Genomic DNA, 21951 nt, shown 5'->3' with positions numbered 1-21951 from the left:
GGTTTTTCTTTCTTATTTGTTCACTCTGGTATGTATTTGAGAGAGTGGTTGTTGTTTGATTGGTTGCTGTTGTTTATCATAATAATATGTATTATTTATTTATTGAGCTTTTCTAAAAAAACAAAATTCCTGCAAGGGAGAGTGCTTTCTATCTATCTATCTATCTATCGACTAATGCATATGCAAAACAAGCAGCTTTGAATTCACTTGCAGGGTCCATGCAGTTATCATTTATAGTACAATAAAAAGAGGCCACACAGGGCATGGCTTTAAGATGTTTATAAATTTGCAATATTCTCAGCTATTTTCAAATCAGTATTCTAATACAATTAGAGCTCCAGAAATCTAATTGTCACCTTTAACATGCATGTAAATAAATAAAGAACCTAATAAAATTAAAGTGACTTCTCAAAGTGAGAAAGCAAATTGTTACAGAGGCTGCAACTGTGACAGCTTCTTTCCACCTTAAAATTAATTTACATTAGTAGTAAATGATAATACTGCATATACTGTATAAACAATGTCAATAGGGAAACTAGTTAATTCATTAATTTTCCCCCCATCAAATGTGCTAGGCGACATTGCAGAGATCAAAGACAGCACCACAAAGCACAGCTCTGTTATCTGCTGCACCACTCATTTGAACGTTGTAAGCCTTTTCAATTCCTGTACTCAAGTTTATTAAGTTATCAGTTCCGTTGTAACCCACTTCTTCCCTATACTGCATCTGAGCAATACATACATACTGATAAGATATACTTTATGAGAGACAGCCAACATTTTAAAAATTATTTCAAATGCAGAATCTCCAATTAGGCTGAATGTTTTTAAGGCAGAGATGGGGATATTTCATCATTAAAGAGAATTAGCTAGTGCTGTGCTGCTTGAAATATACACTACATTGTAGAAATGGAAAAGAATTAGTGATACAAATTCATAACTACAATAAGGTCACACAGAGTCTGAAAAACACTGAGTGGTAGTGACAATAGATAACGTGTTTTTACATGCAAATTATTAAACAAAGTATTTTGTTAGAATTTAGCAGTGCAAAAGCAAAAACAGTATGTGTTTGTTGTCATAAAGTGGTTCAAAGGGTGGTTCTAAGACTGCACGTCTAAATTGTACACGGATCCATATTACTAGGGGGAGCTTATGCCACTTACCAGGTCTTATATATCTTATGGAATTGCATTCAACAAAGAAAATGTTGTTTGCCAAAAGTATGAAAATAGGCCTCTGAACTAAAAATTAAGCCTACAATGCTACCTCTTGAGACAGAAACATAATCCCTCCCAGTCATTAACTTTACAAAATACTTAAGGAAACACACTGTCTTGTTGATAGTATAAGAAGATATTGCTGACTGCATGTGTGTATGTTTAGATTGGGATTTGGTTGCAGCCTTTAACATTCTATTACTACTGTGGCTCTGTTTTAAGATCTCAGAATATCTACAATTTAGTAAGTCAAGACTATCATTTCTGTGAATCTGCTGAAGATGGTTTAAGATACTGTTGCTTTCCTGTGCTCATGAGCTGAAGGAAGAAGTGCTTGACTGTATAATTCCCCACCCTGGTTGAAACATTTTTTTGAAGGTATAAATAAATAAGCGTGAGGCTTCATGAAGTGTTTGAAAATATTGTGTTGAAATTTCATGCACTTTTAAGTGTTGTAATGATAACATAATATTCTTCAATCTACTTAATGCAACTCAGTGTCATGGCAAGTCATGAAACAACCATGGGCAGAGAAGCAGTCCATTGTGTACCTGTTTATCAAAAGATACAATCCTAAAAATAATTTTGCATTTGAAATTTGGTATCTTGTCAGATTTAGTTGATAATTTCTCATTAATAAAAGATTTAAGTGATTTAGAACTTTTTTTTTACTTCAATACAATGACCATTTGAACCCAAATTGTTTGTGCTTAGCCTTGGTACAGTGCTTCTAAGATATCTGCTCTTTTGAGAAAACTAATTGTGATGGGGTAATATATGTGAAAGCTATCTGGTCCAGTAAAATTTCATTTGGAAGCTGTGTAGAATGATGTCTGCAGGGCTGGCACTAGAAAAGGTGAAAAGGATGGAATTGCACCAGAGGCACAATGTAAAAGCAGCCTACATGAAACAGCAAAGGAAGCCGCAAACACCATAAGACCACATCTACCTGTAGTAATGATCTGAGGGTTTTGAAAAGTGATTCATTCATTTTTGTAGCTAATTAACACTTATATTTTTGTTTTGGACACATTCTTTTTTTTATCTCCACTTAGATGTTTAAAACAGTTTTGAGAAAAACAGGCCATTCAGCCCAATAAAGTTCATCAATCCTATCCACCTCATTTTTACAAAATAACAGTGAATTCAGTTTTGAAGGTCACTAAAATTATTCTGCCCACTACAGTACTTGGTCATTTATTCCATGTGTCTGTAATTCTCTGTGTGAAGAAAAAGTTTGCAAATCAAATTTTAAACTGAACAATGTTCTACTACATATTGGTGTCTTAATTTTATGGTTGAAGAACTCATTTTAAAGTAAGAGCTGGTATGTACTGAAGAAATCTCCTACAAAATGCAGAGTATGTCTATTATGCCACCTCTTAATCTTAGTCATCTTAAACAGAAAATCTTCAGTTCCTTAAGTCTTTCCATATTGTTCACACTACATAATCATGTAATTAACCTAGCTGCTCTTTTATCAACTTTCTCTAGCACTGTTTTGTAGTGCTGCTTTGTAAAATAGTGTCCAAAAATGCATGCAGTACTCTAGATAAGGAATCACAACTGTGTTTGAGAGCTTATGTATAACCTCACTTGACTTGCCCTCCATACAAAAGGAGTGCTATATAACCTAACATTATATAAATGCTATTAATCACTTCTATCCAACGTTTGGAAGTAGAATAATATAACATTACTAGCCATGTGTGCCCAACTACGTTGCGCGTGTTAAAGTTGTCTGTTAAGGGCTCCCTGTTTAAACGTGGCTGCCAGTCGTGAACTGGGCCCTTCGTCGCACAGCATTATGATTTTTTATAAGAGAACAAAATTACAAAAGAAAACCCTTAGATATCGATTCGATAGGAATGGCCTACTCAGAATCACTGTTCGAATCGTAATTATGTGGTGGTGTAGGAGCATTTCTGCTTCTGTCCGTTCACAGTCCATCTCGTTTTCATGATGCTGTTGTTTCCTCTCACGATCTCTTCTCAACCTTTCTCCAATCTCGCAGGTTGCTTTGTGGCAATCCAAAGAGTAAGGCAATATACACGGAGCAATGGTTATAAAAGGGGGACACATAGGTATCCAGGCTCTTTAAAGCATAAATAGGGATCACTTCACTGACATGTGAGCAAGCCACAGTACAACTGTGAGACGTGCAGCACTCGCCGGCTACAACGTAACAATAATAATTTCCGGAACGTGTTGTTACGTTGTCACTAATTTTACCCACTGTCTTTCTTTCATTCATATGTTATGTAGGCACGTACCTTTTATCTTCGGCAATCTCATTCTCTAACCAGGCCTCAGGAGCTAACCAGCATAACACTGTCCACCACCCCTTTCGTTATTCCGGCACATTGTTGACATTCGTGAGTAACAACAACGTACTAAACTGGAAGGTGGTCTAAGCATGCGTGGAATTCGCGGACAAACAAAGACCAAGATCTAAATGAAGATCTCTTTAGTTAATTTAAAGTACAACAATTTGTTTAGTTTGAATGTCTTTGTTTTGAGGTGTGTTTGGCGTACTACAGTCTTCAGTAGTATAAGCCTGGAGGAGATTCTTAATGCAATGCCTATGTTTTAGCTGTCTCTCTACTGCCATCTAGTGCTTCCTCTTCTAATTCATTCTCGGACAAACAAAGATCAAGATCCAAATGAAGATTATATATAGAGATGATGAATCCATTTAGTTTATTGCTTCCATGCACAAGTGCAACCATTTTGTGTGTTCATTGATGGCCAAATCTGTCCTTTTGTTACGAAATGATTACTCGAAGTAAAAGTCTGTGATGTCACCAGGCTGCTGCTATTTAAGATGGTGGTATGCTTTTTACTGCATCCATATTTTTGTATGCATGATAAAACTTGAAGAGAAGTCATTAATGATTAAGATCCATTTTGCCATTATAATTGGCCAACCAATCAATTAGAATGGGAATGTACAGTTCACAGCTGCAATGCACTTGCACCTACGATTATAGTTCACTACCTTAGACTTCACTGAGGTATGATAGTCACTATATATTCTCAATTGGAAGTGTTCTCTCTCCCTGGTGACTTCTTCTTCCCCTCTGTCTCTCTCTCTATACAATATAATACAATTTACAATACAATTTATTTTTATATAGCCCAAAATCACACAAGAAGTGCCACAATGGGCTTTAACAGGCCTTGCCATTTGACAGCCCTCCAGACTTGACTTTCTAAGAAGACAAGGAAAAACTCCCAAAAAAATAGGGAAAAAAATGGAAGAAACCTTTGGAAAAGGAGTTTAAAGAGAGACCCCTTTCCAGGGAGGTTGGGCATGCAGTGGGTGTCAAAAAAAGTGGGTAAATACAATATAACACAGAACAAAACACAAGTAATCCTCAATAAAATATAATAGTGCAACAGAAATATTACAAGTACTGTACAAAGCAGACGTCAACAGCAGATGATATCACATAATACGATTTGGATTTGTTCAGAATCCTGGAGACCTTGGCCATCAAGCTGCCTCCCCCTATTGGCCATTCCACAGTTGAATCAGTGCTGGGCCAGCCAATCTGATGAAAGAATCCCTCTACTTGATGATTCCTGCAATCCTCTCTTTGTCTCTTTCTCTCTCCTTCTCTGGTCTCTCTGATCTCCAACTTTATATAACTATACTTAATGGTAAGTCCTATTTGTGTGTGCCCAATAATCTAAAACCTGTCTCACATCCCCCAGAGCTATTTTCCTGTATCTAAGGCATTGTCTGTGGAAAAGATGGAGGGGCATATTCTGAAGTGATGCCTCTAAAGCTAGTCAGAAACAGTTTGTTCGATCTTGCATTGTAAAAACATAAATTGTGCTATGTGGCAGCTACATTTTATTTATCTCTGCACTATGAAATAGCACAGTAGCACTCCCAAAAAACTTTGGATTTATAATGCAGAGCCAATATATACAGCCTTTCACACTTTTCACTCATTACATACAATGATCCACCATAACATTTACATCATCTACCAAATATTGTGCAGGTCCCCCTCGTGCCACCAAAACAGCTGTAACCCATTGAAGTATGGACTTCACAAGGCCTCTGAAGGTGTCGCAGATATCTGGCACCAGCACGTTAGCATCAGATCTTTAAGTCCTATAAGTTGCGAGGTTGGGCCATCATGGATCTGACTTGTTTTTGTAGTACATACCACAGATACTCAATTGAATTGAGATCAGGGCAATTTGCAGGCCAAGTCAACACCTTGTCAGACATGTTCTTGAAACCATTCCTGAACAATTTTATAGTGGCAGAGCACATTATCCTGCTGAAAGAGGCCACTTACATCAGAGAATACTGTTGCCATCAAGGGGTGTATGTGGTCTACAGTAATCTTAAGATAAAAAAAATACATGCCAAAGTAGCATCCACATGAATGCCAGGACCCAAGGTTTCCCAGCAGAACATCTCCCAGAGCATCACACTTTCTCTGGTGGCTTGGCTTGCTTTCTTTCCATAGTACATTTTGCAGCCATCTCTTCCCCAGGTAGATGATGTACACACATCTGGAAATCCACATGATCTAAAACAGCACATGATTCATCAGACCAGGCCATCTTATTCCATTGCTCTATGATCTAGTTCTGACGCTCACATGCCCATTATATGTGCTCAGCATGGGCATTCTGACCTGTCTGTGGCCACGCATCTCCATATGCAGGAGGCTGTAAAGCACTGTGTATCCTGACATCTGTCTCTCATAGCCAGCATTACATTTTCCAGTAATTTGTGCTTCAGCAGCCCTTCTGTGGGATTGGGCCAGATGGGTTAGCCTTCGCTCCCCAAGCGCATCAATCAGCCTTGGGAATTCATGTGACTAGTTCACTGTTTCTCCTTCCTTGGACCAATTTTGGTAGGTACTAAGCACTGCAGACCAGGAACACCCCCAAAACACCTGCCATTTGGGACTATTCTGACCCAGTTGTATAGCCATCACAATTTGGCCTTCGTTAAAGTCACTCAGATCCTTATACTTGTCCATTTTTCCTGCTTCCAGCACATCACCTTCAAAACAGACTGTTCATTTGCTGCCTAATATATCCCAGCTCTTGACAGGTGCTATTGTAACAAGATGATCAATGTTATTCACTTCACCTGTCAGTGGTTTTAATGTTGTGGCTGACTGATGTATGTTTATTATCAGAAGGCTGTCCTTCTTTTGAGAAACCAGTTCAAACTCATTCCTCAAAGACATTCTAGAGACAACCATTACAAAATGCCATACGTTACATATACAGAGCAACAAAGCAAGTTTCAGAAGACAAATGAATTGCAGGCCTTAAATAAGCCCATTTATCTTCATTCATGAGCACAATTTTAGTCTCCATAATACTATGTCAGAGTGTGGAGATTCTGAGGGAAAAAGAAGGAGGGTGACTCATCCCTAAAGAGTACATCTTCCATTCTCACAAACTTACTGGAAAGTAAATCATAGGAAGGTTATATTACAGTCATGGATGAGTCTGTCTTTATGCTAAGTGTACAGGGAGTATACAAAGATATTTATAGTGCAAAACTGATATAACTTTAATTAAAATCCAGTGATTATGACTGCTGTCTTAAAATAAATCAAGACATCAAGACTATGTTAAGTCTATAAAAAGTGTTAGGAAACTAGCTTTATTCCTTTTATTTATCTGAAAAATGACATTTAACAGGAGTATTGTCTTTCAGAAAGTTAATGTACAACCAGTGATAAAGGCAGGTGTGCCCTATAAGAGTGCAAAGGTCTTGTGTGACTTCACACAAATTGTGTGGGGAATATTTTAAAAACATTTGCACTCAGCTTAGCATGAAGGTTTGGACATTGTAGGTAATATTTGGGTGTGCCTTATGCAGAATATGAATGTGAAATACTGTACATAAAAGGGAGGGATTATAGAATAACTGTTTGTTACTAGGCAACTAGTATTGTATTGTATTATTAGTGTATAAATTGTATTCTCCCTTTTCAGGCCTTCTTGAACATATACATCTAGCTCACATTGTATCTCATTCTCTGTTTAAATTGACAAACAGTCAGTAAGACCCTGAGATTCCCAGCATACAGTAGGTATAGAAAGGTCACATTTCACACTTGGATAAACCTAAATGGTAAAGGAGACAGTGGCCCCATCTAACACACTTCTTTTAAACTAGGGTCTGAAGTACACCCATATCCCAGCTACAAATGGGGCTAATGTCAACCCAAACCAGGTGTAGACATATTATTTGTCTCTCGGGTTTGTCTATGCTGGACTCCCAACAAGCATTAATGTTTAGAAGTACATAATGCTGAAAATCACACAGGCAGCAAATATGTTTTCATGACACAATATGTAAAAATAAGCACTTTTTCTCTGTTTACTTGTTAATCCAATTTAGGGTCATGGCAGGACCAGAGATTTTGCTGACAATACAGATTGTACAGAAGGCTATCTATGGATAGGGTGCCAGCAATTGTGGGATGTGGGAGAAAAACTGGATTACCTACAGAAAAACTCACACAGAGAAGGTGAAACAAGCTAACTCCATTAACGGTGGCCTTTAATTAATTAACTTAAACCTCAGTCTGTAAGGTACTATTGTTGATTTCTGAACCACCACATTGCTAAACAACTTTCAGCTCTTTTAAACATCTACTGTACATCATCCTGATTGTTATGGTGTACTAGATTCTATTCAAGCATACATATGGATTGAAGGAATACATGCAGAAATGAGTGATGCATCAGACTGATGTAGGGTGAATGCAGCACAACAAAATATATAGACAGAAAATGTCATTTGCTTTTTAATTTTAAATCTTGGAAATATAGTCAGAAACTCTAAATATAACAAAACATTCTTATACTTTCTTAATCCAGTTCAGGTCACAGAAGCCACAGCCTGCCTCTGCAGCACTCAGTGCAAGGTAGAAAATAGCCAACTACAGAACTAAACCAGACCATTGCAGGGTCCATACCCAAAGATGATCAGCACAAACAGTGCAATAACAAGCAAAAATCGCTAAAGGATATCAAAATGACAACCAAGAACATCCTAATTCAAAAACTGCTTTTGTCTTCAGGGCTTTCAGATAATACACAAAGTGAATAGCAGGTGCAGATTTTAGTGAATTACCTTCTTTTAATTTTGGTGCATCATTCGGCTGGCGCTGATTGAATCTTAAATAATATGTCAATAAAAATGAAAGAAAAAAGCAGTCAACAACACATGAAATCAACAAACATATATTTGAACTTGTATTTCAAACATTAGTGCTTAAGTTAGGTTTTGTGGATTTCTGAAATCAGCAACAAGGACTGGCACCTCCAGTTACAACATTGGCATTAACACCAGAATCCAATGAGGACCTCTGCACAAATTTTCAGAACTACTAACTTCAGTCATTTTCTCACTTTCATGCAACAAGACACCTGATGATTATTGTTTCATAGTAAGATTGTTAATTTCTGGATCACAGTTCCTCTAGGCTGCACTGAATTCTTTCACCAGTATTCCAAAATCACTGGAAATAAATGGGGTTCATTTAAAGCAGGGTGGGTTGATTTCAGTGGTGCACAACACAATATTACAACCTTCTTTAGAAACATTCTAAAATGGTGACAATAGGAAGCAGTTGTATAGTGATCACTTTAGGCTACATGTGCTTTATAAATATCGCCAAAATTACAAAAACGCCTATGTATAGGGATTTACATTCCACATTATTTTACTATATTACTGACTCCCTTCATTTTTAATCAGGCTATTTTGTATTTATTATTGCACTTATTGCTATACTTAGATGTTTCATTTGTCAGTTTATGAAAAGCACTGGAGTGTTTTTTTCTTTTTTTCATTTTGATGACATTTACTAAAGAAGAATTCCATCCATCCATTGTCTAACCCGCTGAATCCGAATACAGGGTCACGGGGTCCGCTGGAGCCAATCCCAGCCAACACAGGGCAGGAACCAATCCAGGGCAGGGTGCCAACCCACCGCAGGACACACACAAACACACCCACACACCAAGCACACACTAGGGCCAATTTAGAATCGCCAATCCACCTAACCCGCATGTCTTTGGATTATGGGAGGAAACCGGAGCGCCCGGAGGAAACCCACGCAGACACGGGGAGAACATGCAAACTCCATGCGGGAGGACCCGGGAAGCGAACCCGGGTCTCCTAACTGCGAGGCAGCAGCGCTACCACTGCGCCACCGTGCCGCCCAAAGAAGAATTCCAGGTGCTAAAACATTTTCAATGGTTTCTTTTTTTAAATAAATAATAATAATAAAATTATCTCTGTCTACATAATTCTTAAAAACATAACTGATAAGCAAAATAACAACAAAAATAGCATTCTTCAATCTGCTTAATCCAATCCAGAGTCACAGTTAGACAGAGCATATCCCAGCCACAGCATGTTGGCTGCAAGAAACAAATCAATCCTGGGTGGGAAGCCAGCCAATTGCAGGGCCCACTCACACACATACACATCTACACCAACACAGTGCCAGATTAGAATCACCAATTAAATTAACTTGCATGTCTTTCAGGTATGGGAGGAAATCAAAAAACTATGTGAAAACCGACACAACTATGGGAAGACATATACACTTTATATGAACTATGACTGTGCACAGAATTCAAACTGCAGCTGACTAAACCAAAAAAGAATAATGAATTTAGCTTTGTTACCTCTCTTTCATTTTTACTTAAATAGTGGTGTGTTCAGCACAAACTGAGTGCTTTTTCAAAGCAGTTTAGGACACAATGTTAAAAAGCATGCTAGAAATTGAAAACAATTATGAGCATGGATATCCTTAATTATTAATGTGTTTTAAATGGAGGATAATTCTGAATTGGCTGACTAAATGTAGAAAGAAGACATCAATAAGTAAGAAGTACATAGAAATGTGTAAGGAATATTTGTATAAGGAGTGTGATGATGACTTACTGAAGGTTGTAAACATGAAATGTTTAAGGAGTGTGAAGATGACACATTTAAAATCATCCCAATAGAATCCAGTTTAGTACAAATGAAAAGCAGAAACTTAGAGTAGGGAGCTTTTCAACTGCCTTTAAACAATTTAAAGGAACAGGTAGATGATGAAGGGCTATTATAATAAAGCTGACCCCAGTTTTGACAGTTTTCTCCAGTCTTCAGTACGTTGACTGTATAGCTCACATATGTTCAGTATGACACAGCTGTGATCTGCTCTCTGTGCAAAGTTATCTAGTCATTCTATACCAACTGAGACATGCCACATAAAGATCTATATAAAGCAGTTTAAGGAAATTAATGCAGCTGTTTATTTGCATAAATATGCAAGTGACTTTACCCACACAGACCAGACCAAGGCACAAAAGTCAACATGTGAAAAATAAGCCTGTTTCTGTCTTAGTTAATGAATATGGAAACTCATTTTCATTTTATTATCTTTTAAGCTCTTCCATATATTTTTCATTTTAAGTTAGTTATAAATATAAAACAAAGTCTAATATTGCCTTTTCCTCTTCAATGTGCACTGACTTAGCATTACATGTTAAACTTCTTTCATAAAATTTACAGCCCACTAAAGGCTAGATAGCACATAAGTTTAAAAAGAGCTTACATTGCAGAAAATATAGACTCTTTTAAAACAGATGTTAGCTTTCTGAATACTGTATATCTGTCAAAGATCAACATATGATGTTAACTATCAAACCAAAACTTTTGCAGACTGTAGATAATGCTAAGATGTAGGTGAGGTTACCTTCTTTTTCCTAAGCATTAGTAGTAGTATTATAATGTGTAATGGAACTCAGACTTTGTTTTAGTTTGTAAAGTGTCTAAATTGCTTAAGAATACTAATGTAGTTTGTAACATTCATAATAAATCAAAGTAGAAAGAGTAATCTGTTTTCCATTATAAAATAAACTTTGCAAAAGCAAGAATCCACCTGTACTTGAATAATTTTGAAAAAATGAAGGGAAAAATATTAAAGTGTCTATGAATATCAGACAATGAGGGAGTATGAGATTAAATAAAAAACACTGAAGCAACTAATATTATTGTAGATTAGACTATGCTCATTTAGATTTAGCTAAGGGGAAAAATTGCATCAAACTATTTTGTACAGCATTTACAGTACCAAGCATGCATTTATACAGAAGGCCAGTCAGTCATTTTCCAACCCGCTTAGTCCTGAACAGGGTTGCAGCGGTCTGCTGGAGTCTATCCCAGCTACCATAGGGTGCAAGGAAGTAACAAATATTGGGCAGAGCGCTAGTCTGTCACAGGGCAAACATACACACACACATATACACACACATCCACCCCAAGCACACACTAGGTCCAATTTAGGATTGCTAATTATCCTACCCTGCCATGTCTTTGGACTGTGGGAGCACCTGGAGGAAACCCACGCAGACATGGGGAGAATATGCAAACTCTATACAGAGAGGACCTGGGATGTGAACCCTGGTCTCCTTACTGTGATGTGCCGCACTTTATACAGAAGGTGGTGAAGCTCAATACTGTAACACAAACTACACTGGACATAAAAAGAACAGGGGATCTATTTAAGGCCCTGGAAAGTAGTGTCAGATTAAGATATGAGAAGATGTCATTCCATATCTGTCAAAGCATCTTATGAAAGCTAGGCATATCTAATCAAAAGAAGACAAAATATTTTGCTGACATATGATGTGGTTAGTTGCCTTTGTAAAGACAAGCAGCTCAAAAAGACACCAAGCAAAAGTGTTTTAATGATCAAAACTTTACAACTCACAAATTATGTAATGAAAAATGTTTCTAGTTTTATCGATTTACTTCAACATAATCATCGCCACCCTTAAAATGGCAGAGTTGTTAACAATTGCTTATTTTTAAAAAAATGTTTGAAGCTTATTTGCTTGATTTGAAAAACAATGATGACATAAGATGCTTTACATGTGTCTGTGTGGGTTTCCTTCGAGTACCCCATTTTACTATCACATTCCAAAGACACGCAGGTTGAAAGGCTCACTTTAAATGAACTTACAAGTGTTTCTTGTAAAAGAATGCCTTCTGATTGCCACTGACCCCTCTTGGAAACTTGTCCAGGCTTTTTCTTAGTTGCAGATGTCTATACCTTTCCTTTATAATATAGTTTCTTTTTTATTCCATTAAAATAACATTTTCTGTAACACTAGTAGGTATTTTCCGAACACCTGGAAGAACCTATTCAAATAGGACCTTAGTACTGAGCTAAAATTTGGTATAAAATATAAAAATTGTAAAAATGATTGACAGCTGCTACTTTTTGGTACTGTTAAAAAAATGACAGCACAGTAATGTAAATATAAATTCTACTCTATTGTGCAATCAGCATTTTTTTTTATTTTTTGTATCACCAATGAAAGATGCCTTTGATGAATGTCACATGGCAAAAATATTTCCTCTGTTTATTTAGTGTTCTACTGTACTTGAGACATGCTAATCATCCCTCTTATTATATTTTGTCAATTACACTAATATGGATGACTTTAATAATGTACCATTATTACAGAGAGCCAGAAACTCATCTAGACACTTGCTAGTTACAACAACAAGACTACTGTAATCCTCCATATAGTTCAGCTCCCAGCTTGGACTAAGCACTGAAATGATACTGTATTTACTGTGTGTTATTATCAATCAAGTATCCACTGGCACAAAATTACTATTACTATTACAAAACTGTGATACACATGCATACCCTCACCATAGCTACCATTCACCAGACCAGTATTTTAAGTAGTCCTTTTAGCAAAATTCACTGGGGCACAAAGTCAATACCATTTACTGAAAGGCATTATGTTCTACTGCATAAAATGGAATTATACAGGTATGCCAGTTTGTAGTATTTCAATGTGACCAATTTGCTATTGTAACTTATTTTTTTTTAAGGATGAACACAAATTCTAGTTGTTAACAGAAAAAACAAAAGTAAGGACCTTAAGAAATTTGATCACCTGGGGTTACAAATCAAGCCAAAATTAAAGAATTTAGGCATTAATATGGACTGAGGTCTAAACTTCAAATCACGTAACATCCATATTATCAACACTGCATTTTTTCATTTATGAAACACTACAAGAGTTAGACCCCTTATAACATCTCAAGGTGCTGAAACATTAATACATGCTTTTATTGATTACCACGTTAAGTAGATTACTGTAAGTGCACACCTAACAGGACTACCTAAGGAAGACAAAAATTGTGTTGCGTGAAAGAAAATTTGAGTATCACTAAATTGGTAGCTTGTGCCTTCAAAACTGATTTTAAAATACTCTGATTTTAATATAAATCTTTAAAAATATTGCTCCTTCTTATATTTTGGAGTGCCTGCCAACTTACAATTCTAGTGGTAATCTTAGATCCTCAAACACTGGTCTGCTTGTTATTCCAAAACATAAGTGTAAAAGAAGTGGGGAAGTGGTTTTGCTCATAAGCACCAAAGATCTGAAATGTTATACAAATAGAGATGGCCTGGGCTAATACCATGGAACATTTTTAAAAACTCTAAAAACCCACTTTATTAACTAGGCTTTTTCATAACTCTCTTTTTTTGCACTGACTGTAATAGAATATAACATTTACTGCAATATCATATACTTAAAACATCTGAATCTTTACTAACCTCTATATTTCTCTCCTCCCTTTTATGGTTCAAAGTAATGTGCAGCCATATGAGGTTGGAAAGAACATGTACAGTCCAACCTTTGAGGAGATCCACATCATCTAAACTTCTAGAATTGTGCACCATAACCATAATGAATTACTTTATAATATTTATGTTTGGTAACATGCCAAGTGGGGACTATGAGTATTTTTTCCCCTGCACATTTATTTGTATTTATTTATTTATTTGTTTCTTTTTATTATTGTAATTGTTCCTTTTTTGTGCTAAATGAATACATGTTTTGTTGTTTAGGTACAGGAAATACTGTATGTTCACTTCATTTTAGATTACTTTTACAAACAGTAATTCTACAACAGCAGACACAGTAAATACATACTCTACTTTCAGATGGGAATGGGGACAGTTCTGATGTTGCATGCATCTTTAAGCACCTGTGTCTAAGACTAATGTAAATTATGTTTAGCTAAGGAGAACACCAATACAGAAATCAGAGAATTTAAGATGACAGGCACAAAAATTTTTAAGATTGTTTCCAGATTCTTACTTGTAAAGGTTATTGTGGCTCTATACATTTTAAGTAGTGCACTGTAAATATACTGTAATTATCTCAAAAAAGCATTTTCAGACTTTAAAGGTATATTGTTTATCTTTTAACTAAAAGACTGAGCTTGTGCTTCAATATCAATCAACCATATTTAACAAAGCACCTTAAAAATAAGACAATAACAATGAGCTTTTTAAATCTAATCTGCATGTCTTTGCAAATGTGGGAGGAATATATGTATTCAGATATGCGCAAGTTCAACATGGACAACAATTACGCATGGGATTCAAGCCCAAGATACTGGATCCCTGAAATGAAATCCTGCACCACTCACTTGTAATTGTAGTTCACTGAATTTTCTTCTTATTTGTATTTTTCGTTAAACTTATATTTACAGTGTGCCTAACATATTTGTGCTTTTGTCTAATTCTTTTTGCAAATAACATTATCTATATCTTGAAATTTGTATAAATACTAAAAGGGTATGCACACCAGGACATAAATCTTAACAGAGAACACATCTTAGTCATCCTACAATAAATTAATTAACTCCCACTTAACCAAATGCAACAGATAATAACAAATGACAATGAGTGTAAAACCTATGCAGCAGGTTTATGACAATGCCAGTACAAGAATATCAGCATCACAGCGTAAGATAGTACAATAAGACAATGAAGATAGCTAAAAGCTGACACCATATCATCAACTCAGTGGTCATTCTCCATTTACTAACTAAACAAAAGACCTTCAGCCAATGCTAAACAGCGACCAAACACTGAAAAATGTATTTCCCAAACCTCCCCTCCTGGCCTACAGACAACCACCAAACCTTCAGCAACTTATTGTCCGAAGCTCCCTAAATGAACTGACAGAAAATCTTCCTGCCTACAGAAAAGATGTAAAACGTGTGCCCACATCTACAATACAGACCGTATAGTTATACCACACTGCCGACTTGAACATCACATAAAGGGATCATTTTCCTGCAGATCATCTAATGTTGTATACCTAATTCTCTGCATGAAATGTCCTGACACTGCACTCTATGTGGGAGAAACTGGACAAACACTCCGCCAGAGAATGAATTTACACAGATTCCACATTAAACATGGCAACACAGATGTTCCTGTAGCGGCTCACTTCAACAGCCATGGACACTGTGAGAAGGACTTTAAAGTCACAGTGCTTATGGGCAACTTCAAAACACAGCATGAGAGAAAAGAATGGGAAGTTAAACTCATGATAAAATTTAATACATTACAGCATGGCTTGAATAGAGACAAAAGTTTTATAGCCAGGTATGAGGACTGTTTGCATCTCTCAAACTGACACAGATAACCAGTCTACAGACCCATATTGTTTTGAAAAACTCATCACAGACTTCAAAGGACTTTGTGGGACAGTTATCTTATCCAAAGACCTTGACCATACATTGTTCTTCTCTCTCTTGTTAAATTAATCTTAGTCTAAATGAACCTATTAATTTATTACATTTAAGATTTTTCCTTTAAAGATTTACCAATGTTGTTTCTTGTCCTAGTTTGTGGATATAAACACAGGAAACTTCAGTTTCTGTATTACATCTTGCCTGAAGAAGGGGCCTAAGTTGCCTCGAAAGCTTGCATATTGTAATCTTTTTAGTTACCCAATAAAAGGTGTCATTTTGCTTGGCTTTTCTCTAACTAAATAAAAAAGCCAATGTGGACTAAAGTCGAAGGAATTAACAGTTATCCTGAAGTATGCAGAATCAACAAAGAGTGTTGGCAAAACCTATGAAGATGTAATTAAGTAAACACTTAAGTAAGTAACATGGATCTTGTGAAATGAAAATACTGAGTTAATCTTGAGGTTTAATAATTTGGGCACTCCTAATATTGTTATTTAATGTGGACAGATGGCCTTGCAATAATGAGACCAGGTCCTTGATGTGTGAAATTGCATGTTCTCCCCATGTCTGCTTAGGTTTTCTCTGGGTATGTTGGTTTCCTCCCACAGCCCAAAGACAAACAGGTTAGGTGGACTGACAATGCTAATTTTGCCCTAGTGTGTGTAGTGTGTGTATAAGTTCACCCTGCAATGGAATTCTACCCCATCTAGAAATTATTCTAGCTTCCCATTGACTCTGCTCAGGATTAAGTGGCTTTGGAAAATGGATATGGAACTGCACAGTTGCAGCCTGTCATGGGTGTAGAGATAATAACTTGCTTAATGGACATCCCAATTGTGATTTTTTTCTAGTATTTGACAGTTTTGGTAATAGGTTTCTTCAAGCACCCCACAAATGTATTCCAGTATTTTACTAGGCTTGAATAATGAACAGACTCTAATCAAGATGCATTGAAAAATACTGGGGTAGGTGCCTTTAGCTCTCAAGTGCCTAGAGGAATAGCTCCTATCTAATACCAGTTTAGTTTAACAAATATCTAAAAATAAACCCCACATCATGCACAGATTTTAAATGGGCACATATCCATCCATCCATCCATCCATTATCCAACCTGCTATCTCCTAACTACAGCATCACAGGGGTCTGCTGGAGCCAATCCCAGCCAACACAGGGCGCAAGGCAGGAAACAAACCCCAGGCAGGGCGCCAGCCCACCGCAGATAGGCACATATCATTACATGTAATTACAATGCTTACATAACACTTTTCAGTTCCAGCATTGCATACTACTAAACTCTGACTTATCAAATTCATCTTATATAATACGTATTGTATTTATTCTTCAAGATAATCTAATCTTCCAAATTATAATTTTATACCTTGACCAGGTAAGCAAATTATATATTCCAAACAAACTAAATCATATTCTTTTGATAAACATCTTTAAGAGGTTTAGAGAAGGGAAGCTTAGTGAGGTTCTCTATCAAAAATCAGTCTGTTTAATCTGCTTTTACTGTATATTTATTGTGTGATGTACAAAGAGAGACTTATTCTTACATTTAATGTGCAGCATTCTCAAAACATTGACAAATTATGAAGTACTTCATTATTTAGCTACCTCATTGTTCTAGTTCTTAGCTAAATAATTTATTGACATGGTCAGGAGCAGATTGAAAGTAATCAGATGATCAGTTTCATTTAGTTAGACCTTTCACAATCTGCAAAAACTCAAAAGAATGAATTATGCACAAATTTTTTTAGAGATATCTTATTCACAATTGTTACAAATTTAATTATTTATATATAAAATATTACCTTGCCATTAACTATTTCAGATGGAAGGTAACTAAACTTGACTTAAAATGAGGGATAAGATCAATAATCATATCTGATTTAATTTAAATATTTAACATCAGAGCTCAAACGATGTAATATCACCCTATACAATATAATACGAATGTAATGATCTATTGCCAATATTAAAGATGCTGCTTTTAAATTAAGCCTGGAGGTTCATCTTTTGCACATAGCGTAATTTTGTCAGAGTAGATGGTACAGATGATCAAATTGCTGTTTTAATGACCTTAATTACTAAGGTTACTCCCTTTCTCTTTCTTGTATCTGTTTCCTTTATTGGCACTTGTCACTACTGACATCTTTGTCTTGGAACAAGAGCTTGGAATGGATGTGTCATCAAAGACTGACCCATCATTAGCTCTTGGTCATATGTTGTCAAAAGCATTGACATTTACTTGCTTAGCCAAGGGAAGATGAAGTCAGTGTAGACAAGCACTTTTATTTTTTTCTCCCTTGTGAGCTAGTCTTAGTTTAATATACTCATACTCTTATATTTAATAATATGTATAATAGGCCCTTTATACACCCATTCAGCTATTTATAAAGATGCATAGAAACATATTACAAAAGTCATTCCAATCAAAATGTCTTTATAGCCTAAGCTGTTCCTAAAAAGGAATTTAGTACTTTGTAACTTCAGTAAAATAAAAAGGAATGTTTCCCTAATATTGTTTTTCATTCATTTTTAGTACCTACAAATAATTATCAACTACCATATGCTGTCATTTTAAGAAATAAATATAAAGTTAGTCACAAAAGATTAATTGCCAAACATCAACTTCTGTGTGAATTTCCTAACTAAAAAGCTAATATCAAGTTTCTTGATCGGTCCTTGGAGACCCATGGTGGCTGCATGTTATCACCTATCACTTAATCCAAGGCTGATTCCTACTCTAAATCAATCACCTTATTTGGTTTTATTTATTTTTTGTTATTACTATGTCATACAAACTGTTCATTTGTTATCTGAGCTTGTATTCTTTTATTTCACGTTTACAGGAAGACAGGCAGATTTAGTGAAAGACAAAAAAAAAAACTCTGGATGGGATGCCAATATATTGTAGGATACACATGTCCAGCCACTCCCTTTCATAATGGCTAGTTCAAATCTGTCACTTAAGTTTACAAGCAAGAAACAAAAGAACTTGGGGAAAGCTCACAGACACAAAGATATCAGTTAATCAGACTCCAAATAAATTGTGATGTTACGGAACCATCCTCAAATGCAAAAAATAAAAAAATAAAAAAATAATAATATAGTTATTATGGAATATAACTGAATAGACCATTTTGGTCATTTTTTAAACTTACTTTCAAAGTCAAAAAACATATGGATAGATTTGGCATATATTTTCTGTCACAATGTGTAAAATACAGTTAGAGAGCTACTACAAATGAAAATAAAATATTTCTCAAAGTATAGGAAACTTTGAACGGTGAAAGATTTTAATAAGGATTAGGATTTTACATTTAGTTTATTTATGTGATCCAAAATGACATGATAGATTGGTGGGAGAAACTTTATGATTCCATTGTCTATAGAAGTACACGGGTATAAACCCGGAGTCCAGTCCAGTTTTAAATATTGAATGTTACTGTTCTCTGCCTATGTCACGACAGTAAATGTGATAGTTTACTGATCATTGTTGTTACATGTGCATTTTCTTCTCAGCTGAAATTACTTTAAATTATGCAGTAATCAGTCTGATCACTACAATTTTTTCCATATTATAATGAAACTGTTTTTTAAAACAGCTACAGCTTTTGCTCAGTAAATCTTTTCAAGTGTGTAAGTAACAACATGTTGCATTACACACAGTTTTGCATAGCAATAACTGAAAGGACAAATGCAAATAAGTATTCTAATGTAATGGTGCATACGTCAAAGCAAATTTGAACTTTAATATTAAACACTTGCTCTATATGCTGGGATGACTTCTCAATGATTTGAAACAAAGTGTTATCAGTGTACCTGTCTGTGTATGTCATTATAAATTCTCATGCACAACAAAAGCCACCATTTATGAGATTCATGAAAGTTTGCAGGGTATAATACATTACTATTCTGCCAGAATACAATGGTTTGGTTCAACAAGGATACAAATGATGCAGAACTGAGGCAGATGTAAAATTTTTTTTTTTTTTTTGCAGAAGTAAACTGTAAGTTTTGATCTGAGCTAGGCACAGACAATGCAAAACAAGCATATCTGCATGCATTGCAATAGTCTCTTCTCTCTCTTCTTGATATATAAGTGCAGAAAGAAAGAAAGAAAGAAAGAAAGAAAAAGAAAGAAAGAAAGAAAGAAAGAAAGAAAGAAAGAAAGAAAGAAAGTCATATCACATTCAGACATTGAATTGTTGGTACATTTTGTATTTGCTGGGAGAGGAATTTGTTTCACTGGAAATGTTCATCTAATGATAAAGTGACAAAGAAGGTTACAATTTTCCTCCAGAAACATCTAAATAATTAATGTAAAACACTACATTTAAATGAATGTACACATTCTTATAAAAACAGTTCCACCTTTCAACTTAGGCCGTTACACTAAAGTATTAAAGAGGTATGGTAAAAGCTTCACTTTCAAATTAAAAACTGTATGCTGCACACTGTATACAATTAACTCTTATTGACTCGGTGATTAACTTTTATACATTTGCCCCCCTACTACAGCCTTTTGAAAATGTATTGCTGCTTTGGATCATCCCATAAAACTATGCTTCAGCATAACTAGGTTATTTAAAAAGATACATCTACTTTGCTAGTTCCAGCACCCAAAATTTCTGAAAGAAGAACTAAAGGGGTACTTACCATTAAAAAGCTGACTTCACTCTTTAAATGATGCTACTTCTTTAAAAATATTTTTAAGGACGACAGAAGCTGAATTTGAAAGCCCAGCCCTTTAAATAGGAACTAAGTATAGTTCCCTTTTTGTTTCCTTCCTGGGTTGGCTGGTCTGTATCTGTATATGTGCAAATACATGTTTGTGTGTGAAACAGAGAATGTGTTCGTGTGTGTGTATTAATTAACTGTCTTATCCTCCTGTAGCTTTCATTTTTTCCCCCAAAGTTGTTTGTACGCAGCAAGAGAACAAACAAGCAGTCAAGAAAATATAGTCTGTTTGACATACAATGTGCTTTGTGTTTTAAACCGGAACAGTAAATTCATTGTGGATGCACAGAATTAAAAATGAATTTCATCACTGACTGGCTTGCCCATGTCTAGTATCTAAAAGAAGAATTAGCTGGAATCTGTATTCACATAACTAATCTGCTTATTTAGTTACTGTACATTACACTTAGCATTTACTGCCAAAATGTTATTTCCTTTAGTCTTATAAACAGTGTATACCCAGACAATATCTGTACATATTTTTTACTACAGGATCATAGGAGACAAAATATCATGGCAGCAACAGGCAAAAGGCAGGATCTATCAATGGACAGGCTATCTGTCCACCACAAGAAATACATACATACACAAATTCATACTCACCCATATGAGGCCAAAGTCGATTCAACAATCATCTTACCAGGCATGTTTCTGGATGTGAAAATGGGCATGTTACTAATACAAACAATACTGAAATGTACATACTGTATAAAAAGAGCACACTCCACGCAGATGGTAACCAGATACTGTAAGGATTCAAGTCTTGCTCCCAGGAAATGTCAAGATTCAATATTGAAATGAATACTTCCATATTATCCTGTAATAAACTATCTGAACATTTTATTCCATTGCAAAACCATGGGGAGACAGAGGCAACTGCATCAGCTTTTATTGCAAAGCAGAAAAAATCAATATTCAAACACACACACTCACAGAAACAATTTAGAATCATCTGTCAGCCATACATGCACATTTTTGGATTCTAGGAGGAAACCAGGATACCTGAATAAAACCTCCACAGAAAACACTCAGGATAAGGCAGAATTCTGGGTCCAGAGCTAGAAGGAGCATGACATCCTCCTTTCTGTGTGTCTATCAGTAATATATAGGTGTAGATGACATTTTGGTCTACATGCTAATTAGAGACTACTTGACACTGGGAAAAAGTTAGCATACTATTATCAGAATTATGTTGTTTGATTACTTCAGTGTCTTTAACACTATCCAGCCCCTTTAGTTTTTAAATAAGGTCAAGATTGATGCATAGAAATGTCTTTATAGTGTGCTGTATAATGGACTAGCCGACTGAATGGAGACAGTTTGTGAGGCTCTAAGTCTATGTGTTGGAGATTGTGGTTAAAAGTACAGGGGCACACCAAGGATATGCCTTTCCCCCTTTCTCTT

General features: G+C 35.7%; 1 protein-coding gene across 1 annotated transcript in view; it reads right to left on the bottom strand.

The window, feature by feature from the left end:
• Positions 1–20545, bottom strand: part of btk (Bruton agammaglobulinemia tyrosine kinase) — an 88667-nt gene extending 68122 nt beyond the window's left edge. Inside the window, exon 1 of the mRNA XM_039766019.1 lies at positions 20467–20545. The gene's annotated coding sequence lies outside the window, so the exon portion shown is untranslated. The remainder of the gene's footprint in view (positions 1–20466) is intronic.
• Positions 20546–21951: the final 1406 nt, after the last annotated feature.

This window comes from Polypterus senegalus, chromosome 10, assembly GCF_016835505.1.
Source record: "Polypterus senegalus isolate Bchr_013 chromosome 10, ASM1683550v1, whole genome shotgun sequence".
NCBI classification, from domain to species: Eukaryota; Metazoa; Chordata; class Cladistia; order Polypteriformes; family Polypteridae; genus Polypterus; species Polypterus senegalus.
The sequence above is the reverse complement of the archived record's forward strand: the minus strand, read 5'-3'. Positions and strand labels throughout refer to the sequence as shown.